Raw genomic sequence first — 13,382 nt, forward strand, 5'->3', positions numbered from 1 at the left:
GTGCAGAGACCTGAGCTGTTGTTGCTGTGGATGCTGTCTTTTCTGCACTCGGGGTAGGAGTGAATGTTGAGTTGCCCTTAGAAATGAAGCAGAGCACTTCAACGGCACGGGTGTGTGTGTGTGCGCGCCCTGGTGATTCTGGGAGACAGATCGAACCTGGGCTAAAAGAGAGGGGGCTTAGCCCTCTTCCATTTGCTAGTTCAAAGTTGTACAACCCATTTGTATCTGCTAGGCGGCGCAGTCGTCGTGCACAAAACGCTTTGAAAAGCGTCAAAGGCAAGTCATTCCGAGTTGGTCGTTTGTGTTTTCCGTTCAGACGCGAAATGCTGAAATGATCTCTCGGCTCCTCGGTTGTCATTTCTGCTCCGTAAAGGGATCACAGCACGCGTCGGCTTCCAGCATGCTGGGTCGGGACACGATGCCGGGGGTTGGAGAGAGCGATATCTTCCTCGTTAGTATAGTGGCAAGTATCCCCGCCTGTCACGCGGGAGACCGGGGTTCGATTCCCCGACGGGGAGTAGCTTTTCTTTCACCTCCTTAGAGAAATGACTGCCTTTCACTTCTCTGTTTTCTTTCACAGCGTCGTGCACCTTTTCATTGCTCTCGCTTTCAGAGCCTCCGCACGGCACACGACTCGACATCAGGAAGCACATTGAAGTGAAAGCAGGAAGCGCTGCGACATGCACTGTGCAGATCCCGCCACACTAAGAGGTGAGTGGGTCTGTTCGATGCACAAAGAACGCTTTGAGAAGCGTCAAAGGCAAGTCATTCCGAGTTGGTCGTTTGTGTTTTCCGTTCAGACGCGAAATTCTGAAATGATCTCTCGGCTCCTCGGTTGTCATTTCTGCTCCGTAAAGGAATCACAGCACGCGTCGGCTTCCAGCACGGTGGGTCGGGACACGATGCCGGGGGTCGGAGAGAGCGATGTCTTCCTCGTTAGTATAGGACCTGTCACCTGTCCCCACCTGTCACGCGGGAGACTGGGGTGCATCAGGACGCGCCTTGAAGTGAAAGCAGGATGCGCTGTGACATGCACTGTGCAGATCCCGCCACACTAAGAGGTGAGTGGGTCTGTTCGATCACAACGCTAGGCGAACCCCCAATCCCCTTTTGTGCCTGGCGACAAAAGATATCTGTTTCCGCCCGGTTTCGAACCGGGAACCTTTCGCGTGTGAGGCGAACGTGATAACCACCACACTACGGAAACGGTGGTAAGACGTGCCCAGCGGCCCAGCGCTGAGCTTCGCCAATGCGATTCAGCTGCTTCCAATGCCTTTATTGGAGTGCGCTGATGGACCGTGCTCTCTCTCCAGAGACCAGCACGCCTGTCATGGACGGAGCAGGATAGGCGGCGCCACATTCTACAGCCCTCTCCACGCAATCGACGAAATCGGGCTACTGAAGTGGAGAAAATCGCCTCTCCAGAAAGTGCAAATATCATCTTGGAGACTATAAATCCTATTGCCGAAGGTCAGCCCTGTCTACCAGAGTAACCCTCCCACAGCGATGATCAGCTCGTCTCACACGCGAGAAGTTTCGGTTGGAAACAAGCGCCCCCTCTTCTCGCACGTTTTGCACGTTCGAGTAGTTTTAATGCGGCTCTTTCGTACACGGTGCTGATCTTTTGGAAAGCAGGAGGCAAAACCGAGTCGAACCGCCTGGGTGAAAACCAGGAACCCTAACCGCTAGACTATATGGCAGCGAACAACCATGCTGTTCCCGGCATCATGCAAGCAAACTACATAAATATGAGAAAACACGCAAGAGAGTTGTCACTCAGAGTGTCGAAGGGTCGATGTATACTGGGGCTCAGTTGAAATGCAACGTCAGGACTTTTCCGAATTATGTCAGACGAAGAGAGCACAGCCCTTTCCGCCTTGCTGCGTGTGTCTCGGTAACTCGCTGTGATCGTATAGTGGTCAGTACTTTGCGTTGTGGCCGCAACAACCCCGGTTCGAATCCGGGTCACGGCAGAATAGGGGTGTCTGCTTTTACTACTCGCACGAATGAAGGCAAAAAAAAGCCAATCGATGTGAACGAACGGCGCTTTACAGAGGAGTACTGCCTGACTGGATCGTTGATGAACGACAGAGGCCACTCCGACCTCTTCTCGGTTTTCTTCAATGACTTACTAAGGATCTTCTTCACATTCGCCCATGCAGGGGAAGCAAGTTACACCAAAGGAAACGCAGGAAAGTGCATTTCAAGCAGAGACCAGGAGGGACTTGTTTACACCGAGAGTGGGCGGAGAATGGAACAATGCGCCCAGCCCTGTTGCTGGAGCCGATTCTTGATGAGCTCTTGGGCTCACTAAGAGGCCCCCGCTGGATGCTAATCTTTCTGTTGTTCTTGCAGGTCCTGCGCTGCTTTTGAGCCGACAGAGCTCGTCCTGGTCTGTCGGCACAGCCCAATTGCAAATGATCGGCTCCGCGTACAGAAGGAACGTGCGTTTGGTACAAGAGTGCACGAAGGCACCGGAAATACATTGGGAACAAATGACCGGTCGCTCAAGACCTCTGTGAAGTACAGGAGCGTGCAAAACGAGGCTGTTTCCGCCCGGTCTCGAACCGGGGACCTTTCGCGTGTTAGGCGAACGTAATAGCCACAACACTACGGAAACCTGCAGGGACTGCTGCTGGTGTCTCGCTTGCGTTTCGGGCTGAGAAAGGGACGCGTCACTTTAGGCAGGGGGCGCTGGAGAGAGGAACAAAGGGCGCGATGAAACAAAATGCCGAAACCCGGGATCTTTAGATCTTCAGTCTAACGCTCTCCCAACTGAGCTATTTCGGCGGTGCGCAAAGCCCACAGCCACCTGCTCCAGCCTTCCTGTGTTGTGGCATGAGCGCACCAAGAGTAGCGGGAGAGTGTTGCAGGAACGACACTCAGAAGGAAAGCCACCCAGCTGCGCCCTCTGAGCTCTGTCCAGCGCTTCTTCCTCGCATGGACTCCTGCCTGCTACGGGCAGGAAACAATTAGCAAGAACAGCAAGAACTTCCGGTTCCGGTCGAGAGGGAACGCTGGCGCATTTGGCTGCCGCTCCTCTCACCAGTTTTTCATTTCTATCTACTTATTTATGTTTTTTTTCCCTTTTTCTCCTCGATTGCACTGATTTCTAGTTTATCTATTTTCATCCGCTTCACGTTACAAGTTCACGGGTGCGACTTCCACTGCATTGTGAACTTACTCAACTGAAGACTTTCACCTCTTGCTACCGCCTTCTCTGGATTTCCTTCCCGTCTCGTTTCATCAATCATGTCTCTGAGGTACACTGCACTGCAACTTCTTCAACTAAAACAAAGCTACTTCCTGGTCAAAGACACATTCGATTACTGCCGTTTTACTGGGATTTTACGACCGACTCGCTACATCCATCGCAGCACAGGACACCGTTCTCTACGTTCGTCTGCCTGCGGAGTCTCTATCCCTGCCTTTCGCCGCACGTCTGTAAGTCCATCACGTACCGGCGCCGATCTAAAAAATCTCCTCTCACTACCGCACCTGGACCGCACTCCGCTTCCCCCCGCATCCCCGAGACTGGCCAGATCAGCGCTACTCAACACCCGCTCCGTTAACAGCAAGGCTCTTCTTTTATGTGACATTATCAAAGAAAAACAACTGGACCTTCTGTGCTTAACCGAAACATGGCACAAACAAAACGATGGACTCCTGTTCAACCAACTAGTTCCTCCTGGATATGGTTTCTTTGACCTTCCGCGTCTTTCAGGCAGAGGCGGGGGCATCATTGTTATTTACAACCTTTTTTACAGTCTAAGTCCTATAGCTATACCTCCTCCCTCTTCTTTTGAGTGTCTTGTTTTAAATGTTTCTATCCCCCAATCTACTATTATTGCCACAGTTTACAGACCACCCAAACCCAGTGGAGTCTTCTTAGGTGAGTTTGCTGATTTTCTCTCATTCTTATCCCTTACATTTAAAAGGATCCTTATTCTAGGGGACTTTAATATACACATTGATTCAACTTCCTCCAGTCTGGCTAAAGACTTCCTTTCTCTTTTGGGATGCTTTGACCTTGCTCAGTTTGTTTGTACCCCTACACATAACAAAGGACACACCTTAGATCTAATTATTGCAAATGACTCCTTTGTCTCCCACTGCTCCCCCCTTGATCTAGGCCTCTCTGACCACTTAGCCATTCTCTTCAATCTGGAATTACCTGTTTCTAACACTTCCCCCTCACGCTCTGTAAATTTCCGCAACTGGCGATCAATTGATCACCCAAGGTTTGCAAATTCTGTTCTGTCCTCCTTATCCTGTTTCTCTTCCTCTGACCCTCTAGAGGACAAAATACAGTTACTTGACAATGCTCTTTTATCTACCCTCGACACCTTTGCTCCTTTAAAAACTCGAACCATCTCCTTCTCTCGCCCTGCCCCCTGGTACAATGACCATCTGCGTTTCATGAAGGCAGCCTCTCGCAAACTTGAGCGTAGGTGGCGTCTTTCCGGCCTAAATGTACATTATCAGGCCTGGAGAGATTAGTTATCTGATTATAAGGTTACTATAGAGTCTGCTAGATCCACCTACTTCTCTCACATCATTGAAAATCACCAAAACAATCCCAGACATCTTTTCTCCACCATCAACAGACTGCTCAAGCCAAACTGCCCCACCACATTACCTGCCTCATCACAACTTTGCAACACATTCTTAGATTTCTTTAGTTCTAAGATTGACAACATCCGGCATCACATTCTCTCCACTACGGATATAATTTCCACACCTCCTCCCTCCTCATCCAACTTCTCTGGTTCCCGTCTCTCCAGCTTCTCTCTTCTTGACTCAGCATCCCTAAACAAACTAGTTACGCGCATGAAACCCACCACATCTATTTTAGATCCCATTCCCACCACTTTATTCCAGTCCTGTTTCTCTTCTCTCTGTCCCATTGTCCTCAATATAATACATGAATCCTTGAGCACCGGCATTGTACCAACGGTCCTCAAAACTGCTGCTATTACCCCAGTGCCAAAGAAGCCTAACATGGCTCTCGACAATCTTAACAACTTTCGCCCCATCTCCAACTTACCCTTTCTCTCTAAAATTCTAGAACGTGCTGTCACACTTCAGTTACATAACCACCTCATGACAAACAACCTTTTCGAACCCCTCCAATCTGGCTTCCGTCAACTTCACAGCACAGAAACCGCCCTAGTCAAAGTCACCAACGATCTCCTAATAGCTTCTGATTCTGGTTCTCTTTCCATACTCATCCTTCTTGATCTCAGTGCTGCCTTTGACACTGTTGACCATAACATCTTGCTTTCTCGTCTCGAGACTGTGTTTGGAGTCTCTGACACTGCCCTCAAATGGTTTAAGTCTTACCTCACTGATCGCTGTCACTTTGTCTCTCTCAATGGGTACAGGTCTGAAATTGGTCTTGTCAAGTCTGGTGTCCCTCAGGGCTCAATACTGGGCCCCTTGCTCTTCAGCATTTACATGTTCCCACTTGGTCAGCTTTTAAGATCACATGGCCTCAGCTTTCATTTTTACGCTGACGATACTCAAATATACATCCATACCAAACCCGACACTGATGTGGCTGTCTCTATTCTATCTAATTGCATCTCTGACATAAAAATTTGGATGACTCAAAACTTCCTTCATCTTAACTGTGACAAGACTGAAGTCATGCTTATTGGTACCCCCCATCAACTTCGCAAAGCCAGTCCTGTAACCCTGTCTGTAGATGGCTCTGTACTTGAGCTCCAATCAAAATTGAAAAACCTTGGGGTTATATTCGATTCTGGCTTAACATTCGACCCACATGTACAGCATACTGTCAAAACATCTTTTTTTCACCTTAGAAATATCGCAAGACTACACCCTATGCTATCATTAACTGTGGCTGAAAAGCTGATCAACATATTTGTATTCTCTCGAATTGACTACTGCAATGCTCTGCTCCCTGGGGTATCTAAATCTACTCTGAACAAGCTGCAGTATGTCCAAAATTCAGCAGCCAGAATCCTGACCAGATCTAGTGCAAGTGTTCACATTACTCCTATCCTGGAGTCCTTGCACTGGCTTCCGGTCAAATTCCGCGTAGACTTTAAAATCCTCATGCTCACCTACAAGGCTTTACATGGCTTGGCACCTCAATACCTGTCTGAACTTTTATCGCCCTACTCCCCACCTCGCAACCTCCGCTCTTCAAATTCTGCCCTCCTTACTGTCCCCCAAGCCCGTCTACATTGTATGGGCGACAGGGCCTTCTCCTGCTATGCCCCCAAGCTCTGGAACTCCTTGCCCAAGGATATTAGAGAGTCACCTTCTCTAAACTCCTTCAAATCCAGACTCAAAACCCTCCTTTTCAGAAAAGCCTTTACTTAACTGGTTCCATTCTTCACCCCTCTGCTCTTCTTAATACCATCTTCCACGGTCTCCTCTATTGTTATTGTTGTATTGCTGTAAATATAATTGTGTCCTGTCTTGTGAAATTTTTCTTATTTATTGTTGTAGTCTTCTTATTTATTGTTATTGTCATCCTGTAAAGCGCTTTGAGAAGCCACCTTTAAAGGCGCTATATAAAATAAAGTTTATTATTATTATTATTATAACAGAACGACACCCCATGGGTGTCTCATGACCGCACCTTAGGTTGTGACACGTGCAGGTGTGAGGGGTTGCCGGGCTACTTTGGAGCAGAGCTTGGGCGGAGGGGGGGCGGGAAAGCAGACAAAGAGGTGACACCTCAAGTTCTGCACGATCACAGCTCTCCGCCGCCCCAGGCTTCCGCTCGATAAGCTACTGGACACACCCGCCCCTCCTCACACAGACCGTGGAAAAGCCCCCGAGTGGGAGGGCTCTCTCTTCCACCCAGGAGCTCTTGGACACGACGCACAGACAGGGCGCGGGGAGCCGCCGCCTGCAAACACGGCTCCAGGCAGGACTCCACTCCGCAGGAGCCGCAGAGCAGAGGAGATGAGAGCAGCTTAGCTCCTGTGCAGAGACCTGAGCTGTTGTTGCTGTGGATGCTGTCTTTTCTGCACTCGGGGTAGGAGTGAATGTTGAGTTGCCCTTAGAAATGAAGCAGAGCACTTCAACGGCACGGGTGTGTGTCTGTGTGCGCCCTGGTGATTCTGGGAGACAGATCGAACCTGGGCTAAAAGAGAGGGGGCTTAGCCCTCTTCCATTTGCTAGTTCAAGGTTGTACAACCCATTTGTATCTGCTAGGCAGCGCAGTCGTCGTGCACAAAGAACGCTTTGAAAAGCGTCAAAGGCAAGTCATTCCGAGTTGGTCGTTTGTGTTTTCCGTTCAGACGCGAAATGCTGAAATGATCTCTCGGCTCCTCGGTTGTCATTTCTGCTCCGTAAAGGGATCACAGCACGCGTCGGCTTCCAGCATGCTGGGTCGGGACACGATGCCGGGGGTTGGAGAGCGTGATGTCTTCCTCGTTAGTATAGTGGCAAGTATCCCTGCCTGTCACGCGGGAGACCGGGGTTCGATTCCCCGACGGGGAGTAGCTTTTCTTTCACCTCCTTAGAGAAATGACTGCCTTTCACTTCTCTGTTTTCTTTCACAGCGTCGTGCACCTTTTCATTGCTCTCGCTTTCAGAGCCTCCGCACGGTACACGACTCGACATCAGGAAGCACATTGAAGTGAAAGCAGGAAGCGCTGCGACATGCACTGTGCAGATCCCGCCACACTAAGAGGTGAGTGGGTCTGTTCGATGCACAAAGAACGCTTTGAGAAGCGTCAAAGGCAAGTCATTCCGAGTTGGTCGTTTGTGTTTTCCGTTCAGACGCGAAATGCTGAAATGATCTCTCGGCTCCTCGGTTGTCATTTCTGCTCCGTAAAGGAATCACAGCACGCGTCGGCTTCCAGCACGGTGGGTCGGGACACGATGCCCGGGGTCGGAGAGAGCGATGTCTTCCTCGTTAGTATAGGACCTGTCACCTGTCCCCACCTGTCACGCGGGAGACTGGGGTACATCAGGACGCGCCTTGAAGTGAAAGCAGGATGCGCTGTGACATGCACTGTGCAGATCCCGCCACACTAAGAGGTGAGTGGGTCTGTTCGATCACAACGCTAGGCGAACCCCCAATCCCCTTTTGTGCCTGGCGACAAAAGATGTCTGTTTCCGCCCGGGGACCTTTCGCGTGTGAGGCGAACGTGATAACCACTACACTACGGAAACGGAGGTAAGACGTGCCCAGCGGCCCAGCGCTGAGCTTCGCCAATGCGATTCAGCTGCTTCCAATGCCTTTATTGGAGTGCGCTGATGGACCGTGCTCTCTCTCCAGAGACCAGCACGCCTGTCATGGACGGAGCAGGAAAGGCGGCACCACATTCTACAGCCCTCTCCACGCAATCGACGAAATCGGGCTACTGAAGTGGAGAAAATCGCCTCTCCAGAAAGTGCAAATATCATCTTGGAGACTATAAATCCTATTGCCGAAGGTCAGCCCTGTCTACCAGAGTAACCCTCCCACAGCGATGATCAGCTCGTTTCACACGCGAGAAGTTTCGGTTGGAAACAAGCGCCCCCTCTTCTCGCACGTTTTGCACGTTCGAGTAGTTTTAATGCGGCTCTTTCGTACACGGTGCTGATCTTTTGGAAAGCAGGAGGCAAAACCGAGTCGAACCGCCTGGGTGAAAACCAGGAACCCTAACCGCTAGACTATATGGCAGCGAACAACCATGCTGTTCCCGGCATCATGCAAGCAAACTACATAAATATGAGAAAACACGCAAGAGAGTTGTCACTCAGAGTGTCGAAGGGTCGATGTATACTGGGGCTCAGTTGAAATGCAACGTCAGGACTTTTCCGAATTATGTCACACGAAGAGAGCACAGCCCTTTCCGCCCTGCCGCGTGTGTTTCGGTAACTCGCTGTGATCGTATAGTAGTCAGTACTTTGCGTTGTGGCCGCAACAACCCCGGTTCGAATCCGGGTCACGGCAGAATAGGGACGTCTGCTTTTACTACTCGCACGAATGAAGGCAAAAAAAAGCCAATTGATGTGAACGAACGGCGCTTTACAGAGGAGTACTGCCTGACTGGATCGTTGATGAACGACAGAGGCCACTCCGACCTCTTCTCGGTTTTCTTCAATGACTTACTAAGGATCTTCTTCACATTCGCCCATGCAGGGGAAGCCAGTTACACCAAAGCAAATGCAGGAAAGTGCATTTCAAGCAGAGACCAGGAGGGACTTGTTTACACCGAGAGTGGGCGGAGAATGGAACAATGCGCCCAGCCCTGTTGCTGGAGCCGATTCTTGATGAGCTCTTGGGCTCACTAAGAGGCCCCCGCTGGATGCTAATCTTTCTGTTGTTCTTGCAGGTCCTGCGCTGCTTTTGAGCCGACAGAGCTCGTCCTGGTCTGTCGGCACAGCCCAATTGCAAATGATCGGCTCCGCGTACAGAAGGAACGTGCGTTTGGTACAAGAGTGCACGAAGGCACCGGAAATACATTGGGAACAAATGACCGGTCGCTCAAGACCTCTGTGAAGTACAGGAGCGTGCAAAACGAGGCTGTTTCCGCCCGGTCTCGAACCGGGGACCTTTCGCGTGTTAGGCGAACGTGACAGCCGCTACACTACGGAAACCTGCAGGGGCCGTTGCTGGTGTCTCGCTTGCGTTTCGGGCTGAGAAAGGGACGCGTCACTTTAGGCAGGGGGCGCTGGAGAGAGGAACAAAGGGCGCGATGAAACAAAATGCCGAAACCCGGGATCGAACCAGGAACCTTTAGATCTTCAGTCTAACGCTCTCCCAACTGAGCTATTTCGGCGGTGCGCAAAGCCCACAGCCACCTGCTCCAGCCTTCCTGTGTTGTGGCATGAGCGCACCAAGAGTAGCGGGAGAGTGTTGCAGGAACGTCACTCAGAAGGAAAGCCACCCAGCTGCGCCCTTTGAGCTCTGTCCAGCGCATCTTCCTCGCATGGACTCCTGCCTGCAACGGGCAGGAAACAATTAGCAAGAACAGAACGACACCCCATGGGTGTCTCATGACCGCACCTTAGGTTGTGACACGTGCAGGTGTGAGGGGTTGCCGGGCTACTTTGGAGCAGAGCTTGGGCGGAGGGGGGGCGGGAAAGCAGACAAAGAGGTGACACCTCAAGGTCTGCACGATCACAGCTCTCCGCCGCCCCAGGCTTCCGCTCGATAAGCTACTGGACACACCCGCCCCTCCTCACACAGACCGTGGAAAAGCCCCCGAGTGGGAGGGCTCTCTCTTCCTCCCAGGAGCTCTTGGACACGACGCACAGACAGGGCGCGGGGAGCCGCAGCCTGCAAACACGGCTCCAGGCAGGACTCCACTCCGCAGGAGCCGCAGAGCAGAGGAGATTAGGGCAGCTTAGCTCCTGTGCAGAGACCTGAGCTGTTGTTGCTGTGGATGCTGTCTTTTCTGTACTCGGGGTAGGACATCAGGAACCACATTGAAGCGCTGCGACATGCACTGTACAGATCCCGCCACTACTGGGCCCGATTTCCCCGGATCGAAACCGGGCGGAAACAGGCCCGTTTCGTTTGTTGCCAGGCACACTGTTTAGGGATTCGCCTAGCGCTGTGATCGAACATACCCACTCAGCTCTTAGTGTGGCGGGTCTGCACAGTGGATGTCGCAGCGCATCCTGCTTTCACTTCAATGCGCGTCCTGATGAACCCTGGTCTCCCGCGTGACAGGTGGGGATACTTGCCACTATACTAACGAGGAAGACATCGCTCTCTGCTTAGTGTGCAAAACACTTACTTGCAGCATTGTGGGTGCTGTGGTTTAAATGCTATTGGTTTGTGAACAGAATACCCCTATCCCAGTACATTGTGCCACATTAAATAAACACACGAGAAAAAGAGATTCAGAACGCAAAGCTGTGTCAGTGTTCTGTGTAAAAAATCGGTTTGAACATCATGGGAGCTGTGTTTAATAAGCTGCTGAGTAAAGAATATTTTAATCTTCTTGCTGTCAGTAGTATTTTGCATATAGTTGACTCTTACCTGAATGAAAACAGGACGTAAAGGAAGGGTTTCAGAATTCAGACAAAGCTTTATTCCCGTGCTTACAGTCTGGGTAATTGGAGACTGCACAGTTATGCTTCCTATGGTCATATACGGGTTTTTCGCATGAAGCCGTATTGAACAGTATTTCTCGCGTTGTGAACTTGTGTATACAGCGGTCCCCCGGGTTCCAGTTAGTGCGTAATTACGCATCGATGAAAAACCGGAGATTTAAAAAAAGATAATTAGCTCACTGATACTTTGATGTAGAGGCTGTGGAAATATCCACATGTCGTGGTCTTTAAAATACATTTGGTTTGAAGACGTTTTGTGCTTCCGTTGCGAAGATATGGACAAAAGAATATTCGTGCTTGGTCAAACAAATGTCATATAAACGAAAAAGTAAAGGCTTAGAAAGTATTCACAATGTATTTTATACACAAAGCAAGTATTCTCGCGATTCTAAGAGGTTTCGTGTAAACGCTACAGGCGTGCCAAATTCATTTTCGAACTTCAAGCTAACTTTACCCGGTCTGGTACCGTAGGTCACGTAGTTTAAAATCCCAGTCATGTTTTTTTTTCCTATCTTGTAGTACATAACGTACCATTTCGGACTATCACAAAGGGCTTGATTTCGTTAAATGCATGTATTCATTTCCTTTCTGGAAAACTTGTATTTCAAGAAATTCACACAGCTTGCGAGAAATGAAATTCAATTCTTGATTATCAGTGCAGAAAAAATATTACCAGCTGGCAAAAAAAGTTTTTTTTTAACCGGAAAGTCATGATGCGAGACATGGACCCACCATTCCGTCTGTGTGGCTCGTTCGGTTGTTAACTGAAAGGTTGGTGATTCGAGTCCACCCAGGGACGGTTTTCTTTTGCGATGTAAACATTGTCTTCGCAAAGGTCGATTGGATTTCTCAGCGAAACCTTAACCAATTTAATTTTTACAGGAAATGTGAGTGCTTAACACGTGTCAGAATCACCGGGAAATGTCCAATTACTGTATGCCCAACATCGCAACTCCCCAGAAAACCAAATTCACCCAAGAAAAAGTCGAGTCGTCATTTATACCCCCGTTGCATCCTCTGCTGAAATATTTTAAAAATACAATGCAGACTTGTTTAAGAACTTGCAAGCTTTGTTACATTAGCACCGTGCATTTGGACTTCGATATTTTGACACATTTACTTTAATTTTAAACATAAATACTGTACAATCTATTGTAGTTTTGTTGTACTATTAAAATATGTTAGCTGAGGATGCAAAGGGGTGAAAGGGAAAGGTCAGAGGGTGTAGTAACACCAAGGTTAAGTTTGGTGGAGGTGATAAGGGTGTTGATGGTTTTTCTCTGTAGAGGATTTTGAGTTTTTTATCCGTCTCTGAAGTGAGAAACTGGAAGAGTTGGGAGTTGAAGGATCTGATGAGGTTAGTTATGAAAGGAAGTTGATGTGGAGCTGTTAGCCGTAAAAACTCCTTAATGTCTTTGATGTTGTCATCAGCGATAAACTGCACTCAGCAATGATAAAAAAAAATTATCTTTGCTTACTGCCCTGTCTTTCTGTCACCTGAAGAAGGCTCCACAGCCAAAACATTGTGATTCTTTTCTTCTCTTTTCGGCAGGAATAGTCCTTTACTTGTTCCTTTGCAGCTTACGCATGCTGACGCAGCTACCCACCCGATATCTAACATTCTATAATCACAACTATGAATGTCCACTTTGGGTATTTTTTCCATGCTTATTTATTATTATTATTATTATTTATTCTGTCATTGAAGCATATTTTATGTCATACTGAAGTGTCATAATCACTGAAAAAATATTTTTTTTCATTTAGAAAGTAAGAAAATGATAAATCACTAGGAATTGCATTTAGCCTGTTCTGATCTAGATTTTCTATATACTTTAACATGCCATGGTCACAATGTCACAACTCATAAATGAAACAGTGAAGTGTTGTAATTACAAATGTACGTAGTGCCGGGACATTGAGATGTTTTGGTAATGAGGAAGGAGGGACATGCAATGTTCACAGGGTCAAATTTATAAAACACTACAGTAAAATTTCTTGTATTTCGGGATTATGAGAGCCTGTTACATTGTGTCTCACACCTCAGTGTCAGAATTGTGAGACATTTTTATAACCAGGGGTAGGTTCATAACAATAAGCAGAAAGTGCGATCATCCTTTGCTCATCCTCGGTTAACCATATATTCTCATATGCCATGTTCTGAATGTCCCATTTAAAACTGCTATATTAAAATTAAGACTTTTTATGATCAGAAGGCAAGGTTGTGGTAAATATGCATAAAGTGAAAGTGAACTTATGTTTTGCCTTTGTCTTGTTATTGTGAGTTTTGAAAATTGGTTTTCGATTTTCTGAAATGTGTTTCACACAAAAATGCAATTTGGATA

The 13,382-nt window shown here is 48.5% G+C and overlaps 3 non-coding genes across 3 annotated transcripts; 2 read left to right on the plus strand and 1 right to left on the minus strand.

Moving 5' to 3' along the window:
* The first annotated feature begins 446 nt into the window (after nt 1–446).
* On the plus strand, nt 447–518 carry trnad-guc (transfer RNA aspartic acid (anticodon GUC)). Its single transcript has one exon. It is a non-coding gene; the product is annotated as a tRNA-Asp (tRNA).
* Nucleotides 519–1,901: 1,383 nt separating this feature from the next.
* Nucleotides 1,902–1,973, plus strand: trnah-gug (transfer RNA histidin (anticodon GUG)). Its single transcript has one exon. It is a non-coding gene; the product is annotated as a tRNA-His (tRNA).
* Nucleotides 1,974–9,682: 7,709 nt separating this feature from the next.
* trnaf-gaa (transfer RNA phenylalanine (anticodon GAA)) lies at nt 9,683–9,755 on the minus strand. The gene has a single exon. It is a non-coding gene; the product is annotated as a tRNA-Phe (tRNA).
* Nucleotides 9,756–13,382: the final 3,627 nt, after the last annotated feature.

Source organism: Lepisosteus platostomus, chromosome 5, assembly GCF_059453375.1.
Source record: "Lepisosteus platostomus isolate fLepPlt1 chromosome 5, fLepPlt1.hap1, whole genome shotgun sequence".
Classification (NCBI taxonomy): domain Eukaryota; kingdom Metazoa; phylum Chordata; class Actinopteri; order Semionotiformes; family Lepisosteidae; genus Lepisosteus; species Lepisosteus platostomus.